The 6,868-nt window shown below is 30.7% G+C and overlaps 1 long non-coding RNA gene across 1 annotated transcript; it reads right to left on the bottom strand.

The window, feature by feature from the left end:
* Positions 1–1,409: 1,409 nt before the first annotated feature.
* On the bottom strand, positions 1,410–3,717 carry LOC105784411 (uncharacterized). Its single transcript, XR_001130498.2, has 6 exons — positions 3,666–3,717; positions 3,562–3,584; positions 3,361–3,453; positions 3,177–3,269; positions 2,168–2,267; positions 1,410–1,707 (listed from the first exon to the last, which is right to left on the bottom strand). It is a non-coding gene; the product is annotated as an uncharacterized LOC105784411 (long non-coding RNA).
* Between the last annotated feature and the right edge of the window lie 3,151 nt (positions 3,718–6,868).

The raw sequence follows: 6,868 nt of genomic DNA on the forward strand, positions 1-6,868 counted from the left end.
CAAATTAGTCCCTAAACCTAAAACATGCAAATTAGCCATTTTAATGAAAACTCATGCTAGTTGAATAATCATATATTTTCCTCCTCTCCATTCCACATCCTTAATGCATATAACATGCTTATATGTAACATTATCTAGAATTTCACTATTTATTTATTTGTTCATTCAAAGTTATCCACTTGAGTCATTGTCACAAAATTATTTATATATTGAGATATATAACTCCAAATTGAGATCCATTAATTTTATCTGAAACTATACTCACATATCTTCTTATTATAAAATTTTCAGAATTTTTCGTTTAGCCAATAAGTACAGTTTATTCTTTAAAGTCATCTCTGTTCTGCTGTCTAACAGTTCCGACCCTTCTTCACTAAAAATTTATTATCTCCTTGTAAAGGATTTGTATGATGTTTTTGTTTTTTTCTCTTGAAAATAGACTCATTAAGGATTTTAAACATATAAATTTAAGCCCATAATTATTTTTCTCCAATTTTTATAATTTTCCAAAGTCAGAACAGGGGAACCCGAATTCATTCTGACCTTGTCTCACATAATTTATTATATCTCATGATTTACAATTTCATTACTTACACCATTTCTTCTATGAGAAACTAGACTTAATAAGATTTAATTAAATATTTTTTCATTCTTTAATTCAATTTCTATAATTTATGATGATTTTTCGAAGTTAGCCTACTGCTGCTGTCCAAAACTGTTTTAGTGCAAAATGTTAATTACTAAGTTTATAACTTCCTTATTCATTTTCCCTATAATATTTTCCATCACCTACTCTTATGTCCCTTCACTAATATATCAAGAACATAAGACTTTATTTAAGAAAACTCTACTATAACATCATTTCCATGCTTTTTCAATAATAACAAACTTAAAAACATATTAGAATCTTGATGTCACTACACCAAAACAGGCTTTTAGCGGCATTTTTTTATGCCTTTAAAGCGCCGCAAAAAATGCCGCTATTGACAACGTCGCTAACTTTAGCGGCGTTTATGTGAAAAAACACCGCTAAAGATCATGGTCTTTAGCGGCACTTTTGCCACAAACGCCACTAAAGATCATGACTTTTAACGGCGCTTCTACAACAAATGCCGCTAAAGATCATGGTCTTTTAGCGGCGCTTTTGCCACAAAAGCCGCTAAAAATCATGACCTTTAGCGGCACTTCTATTACAAACGCCGCTATAAAAAATGACTTTTAGCGACACTTTTTCACAAACGCCGCTAAAAACATACTTATAAAAAAATAATTAAATAATATTTATTTCTATAATAAGTATTATATTATGTTTTATTTTTGAAATTTAAACTTTAAACTATATACTTTTAACGATAAAAAAATTAATTAAATTAAATTTTCTATTAAAATTTAAATTTTAAAGCTAAATATAAAAATTAATGAATTTAAATTTAGAATTAAAATATTATCTTTAAATAAATGAGCAATCTATCTCACAGCTCATTTGATCTATATTAAATCGGCCAAATATAAAAGAAGCTACAAAACACGTAATAATTAACAATCATAGTTAAAGAAGCTAGTACACAAGGTAGCTACAAAAATTCAAGTTCCGACTAAGATAAACGACCATGGAATGCAACATTAAATAACACTCCACTTGAAGAAGTGCGAAGCCTTGGCTTTTTTAGCTTGAAGAGATTGAATCATCTACTACACCTTCAATATCTAAAGGATGCAAAACCAAATAATCAGATAAACCAACAAACTTGGTAAACAACAGAGATGTTAAAAATAAAAAATATATATAGCCATTAAGGCTCAAAAAATGTATATATAACAAAGAATTATGTGCAACTTTAGTAGCAGGTTGAACCATACTAACAAACAATCTCAACCATAGCTCTTCCATGTGTCATAAATAGGCGTTCTTTCTAATGATTGTCTAAACTATTCAATTTTTTAACAAGGAACAATAGTATTAATTTGCAAAAAGAAGAATTGAGATTGATTACATAAATCAATAAAAATAGAAAACAATCATAAATCTGGCTGATAACCAAATTATAGCAATTGTATGAAGACTAAATTAAGCATAAGCAGTGCCAAGCTAACAAAAATAGATCGAACACTTCAAAACAAAGAAGGATATGTTATTCCTAAAATTACTACAAAAAGTTTGACTAACTTTGCAGCTCATGTAAGTTAGACAACCATGGCTTGAAAGCAGTATGGCTGATTGATCCAGTATGCCATTTCTCAGACCTAAATACTCATTTTCAATCACCCTACAGGTGCCATCATGTCAGATGTAGAAAAGGCTTAATATGTAATGATAAAAAGGCCATCATTTTTTTGTGGAAAAGGCTTAATATGTAATGAAAAAAATGGAAGCAATATTGCTTTAAGCATTTCTTGTGGAAACTCTTCATATACCAATTAAGCTGTATCTCATTGCTCAAGAACACAAACACACAGATCTATATATCCATATGCCAAAACACATTACCCCTAGTAACAACCAACACAACAATCCCACCTTGTGCAGAACATACAATAAAGTGCAGATACGAAAGGACAGTTATTTCACATACAAAGGCCAATTACCAATTAGTAATTTGGAACTTCACACAGTTTACAATCACCATTTATGGGCTGAATCAGTTTCCAAACAATGTCTGCTAGTTTTAGCTTTGGCTACTACAAGTTTCTAATATATCATCACCTAATAAAACGTAGCCGCTAAGAAAAACTTTAAATTGCAGAAAAGCATGATATAATAATTGTCTGGTTAATGCTCAAAATTTCTCTCTATTAACATATTAAGAGATGGATGTCAAATTAATAAGAGAATGAAGAAGGTACTCGACTATAACAAGCATGTGAGAATTAACCTGATCCCTTCCAACATGTATAAGGCATTACAAACTTTCATAAACAAGGACAACTACAAAATGCATTTCATCACATCTCTTATATTTTTAAAGTAATAAATCGAATAAAAAATGAGAAAATCCAAGAAGTGGAAGAACAGATACTATCATGCATTTCAAAATCTTTGGATTAGATATTTGTGATCACATGTTAGGCTTCAAAGGAAAAAATAGCACACCAGATCAATAGAATGCTCAGCTAGATTTTTTTATTTCACACAGATATTACTTCTTCTTTTCTTTTTTATACAGTTGAAATAATACCTTTCCATCATACTCTCGCCACGCCAGAACTTCCGGTGCTATATATGCTGGAGTTCTAACTGTTGATTTGGGTCTTGAATGCAACAGAGATGACTACACCAAGTGTTAAAAAAAACAACTTAATGATTGGAAAATCATAAAGCAACTGACATTTAAGATGGACTATATATAATTATTCCCAAACCTTAGAGAAACCAAAATCGCAGATTTTCAAAAGAGGTGCAGGACTTCCATCTAAAAGTGTATTTTCTAATTTCAAATCTCTATGGCATATTTGCTGCAAACAAGAAAAGGAACATGGAAACAATAAGTAGATTTAGTTCTTGCATTTGGCATACACTAAGAAACATCAAGGTTTGATTTTTTTGAGTCAATCATTCTTTACCAAGTTGTTTCAGCTCACGGAGCCTGTATCATCAAAATCGAAAAAACAATAAATGAGATCTGAATTGAAGCTAAACCAATAATAAAATAAAAGTACACACTTACCTTTGAAATTGCTCGGTGTCAATAAACTTCAAAGAGAGCTGCGACCGGACAAAAAATTAAAAATAATAATTACAATAATCACACAAAATAATCAAAAAAGCAAACCTCAGCTATTGTTGTAGTCTTCGCTCTCAGTCTCTAGTCAACGAAGAAAGAAAAACAAAAATAAAAGAACAATAATACTCATATTACTATGAGTTCTGATTTAGCATATCGAAACAGTGAAAAAAAATCACAATTCCAAATTAAGAATCAAACAAAACATTTCTGTTGAATTTTTCAACTGACATTAGGGCACTTCGTTAAAATAAACATTGAAAATGAGAAAAAAAAAGTAAAAGAAAAAGGAAAAATGGACTGTTACAGGGTAATGAAATGGACTGTTAGCAGAACATGAAACCAAAATATGCAAACGTTCAAATAGTAGGCAACTGGCAAATTTCTTGCAGAGTTAGTTGACAAGATTTATTAGTAAAGCAATTATTTCACTTGTAATTTAGCAATAGTAGAAACCAACAGAACCATTAATCCATTGCAAGAACATAAAGATACTTGTACACATCTCTTGTCCGCTCCATATCCCCAGCATCAAGCTCCTCATATAAAGTATAATTAATCCTAAATTACAAGTAAACTATAAGTATACTCTACTGCCCAAATTCACATGAAATATAAACAACTTTCAGAAAATGGCTTTCCTGATTCTTTTAAATTAGTAAATACTTCAAGAAAGCAGCAACCATATACAGGGGACAGCAACTAAATTACTAGCCTCAAGCCATGACGTTGCAATAGTTGTGTCTTCACAACCATCTATTACCATTTTGGAATTCCACATCAAGAATATTTTCACAGTCATGCGTAAAGCCCCACAGACCTGATACGAGTCAAACAAAGAGATTAGAAAGTATAAGAAACATAATATAAAATGGGGGGAAAATCTGAGATAGAAATGGTCAAATAAAGCAGAAACAAGTAAAAAGCAGCTGAGATAGCTCATGTATAATACTGTCACTACAAATCATCTGGCTGCTTCTACAAACCATAATTAATTCAGCAATCATGACAGTCTTGTTTATAGCTCTACCTGTAGCTTTAAGCACAATCTTCTTTGCACCTTTCTCCTGTAAAAACAAAACGAGACCTGAAACAATGAAAAGAATAACAGAGGGAAGGTATATTAAGCGAAAAATGAAAAACCTGAAGCAGAGTCATGGCGTAAGAAATGTAATTCCTCATTCTCCCTTAAACTATAATCCTCAGCTCATTCTCGTTTATTGGCGTCTCAGCCTTCGGCTTCTCCACTTTCTGGTACTGGTCCATTTTTTCTCTGCCAAAAGGGAAAAAAACGCGCTTCAAATCTCAAGTTTTTTTCTCAGTAACCAAACAGAACCGAAGCTTGGAAACGAATTAGCGATTCAATGCCATCAAATAAAACAAAATACAAAATCGAAATAAAAAAGGGGAAATCGAGATCTAGGGATAGAGAAGGTAAAGGAAGAGGTACCTGGCGAAAGTGAGCAGTTGCGAAGGGCGGTTAGATGCTTTGAGTTATAAGAAGAAAGGGTCAAAAGTGGCGCTCTGTTTTCATAAAAGGGTAGAGCCGAAGGAGAGATATTGGCGGGGTTAGAGTTTAAGATGATAAATGGGCGCGCTTCAAATTTTTTTGTGACAAAAAAAATAATTTTTTAATGCATTTTTCAAAAAGCGTCGCTAATGCTCAATTCTAAAAAGCGCCACTAATGCCTCTAAACCTCAATGATCACGTTGTGCTTATTTTTTGTGGCATTTTTAAAATAGCACTGCTAAAGCTTAATCTATAGCGGCGTTTTTATGAAGCGCCGCTAATGCTCGATCTATAGCGGCGTTTTTTAAAAAGCGCCGCTAATGCCTTTTATTTTTGTATTTTATTTTATTTCTTATAATTTGGTCCTCTCCAAAATAAATAATTATACCTAAATATCCATATCAATCTATTACTTTTTTTAACTTATTTATTAATTCTATTTAAACTAATATTTAAATATATCAAATGATTTAGATTGAATTTTTTTAAATATAAAAGCATTAATTAATTCTATAAAATTTCATCATTTAACAAATCTCAAGTAAACCTTAACCTTAAACCCTAAATTAACCATTCAATACATATAAAGTATACTCATATTTAAAATAATTTAAACTACACTCATAATTTCAATATATTTAATTTATTATTATCTCTTTTACAATTATATAAGAACATATTTAAAATATAAATTAAAAAATAATTAATCTAAGCCCAAAACCCTAACTTGACCCTTAAATCCCTAAACCCTAAATCCCTAAACCCTTAACCTCTAACGTCTAAACCCTAAACCCTTAACACATAACCCCTAAACCTTAAATTTGAACCCTTAAATCATAATCCCTAATCCATAATCCCTAAATCCATACTCCCTAAACCTTAAAATATGAACTCCTAAACCGGTCTTAAATATTAAATTAACCATTACCCTAAACTAAAAACCCTAAACAAATTTATTATTATCTCTTTTACAATTATATAAGAACATATTTAAAATATAAACTAAAAAATAATTAATCTAAACCCAAAACCCTCACCCGACCCTTGAATCCCTAAACCCTAAATTCTTAACTCATAACCCCTAACATCAAACCCCTAAACCCTTACCCCTAAACCTTATATCCCAACCCTTAAACCATAATCCCTAACCCATAATCCCTAAACCCATACTCCCTAAACCTTTAAATAGTAACTCCTAAACAGGCCTTAAATCATAAATAAATCATATACCCTAAACCAAAAACCCTAAACTATAGTGATAATTAATTAAATTTTTTAAAATTAATACTATCTCTTTTACGATTATATAAGAAATTTTCTAATATATAAATTAAAAAACAATCAGTAATCATGTACCCAAAAAACTTTAAAATTGTTTTAAATAATAGTATTTTAATTTTTCCATGTGTTTTATTTAAAATTATTTCTACGTGTCATTATTTTTTCTGAAGATTTTAAATATTCAATTAGAAATAAATTGAATTTTATTTAAGTAATATAAATAAGCCAATTAAGATAAAATGTTTTTAGCGGCGCTTTTTCAAAAACGCCGCTAAAGCACCCAACATTAGCGGCGCTTTTCCTGAAACGCCGCTAAAGCACCCAACATTAGCGGCGCTTTTCCAGAAATGCCGCT

Source organism: Gossypium raimondii, chromosome 2 (genome assembly GCF_025698545.1).
Source record: "Gossypium raimondii isolate GPD5lz chromosome 2, ASM2569854v1, whole genome shotgun sequence".
Classification (NCBI taxonomy): Eukaryota; Viridiplantae; Streptophyta; class Magnoliopsida; order Malvales; family Malvaceae; genus Gossypium; species Gossypium raimondii.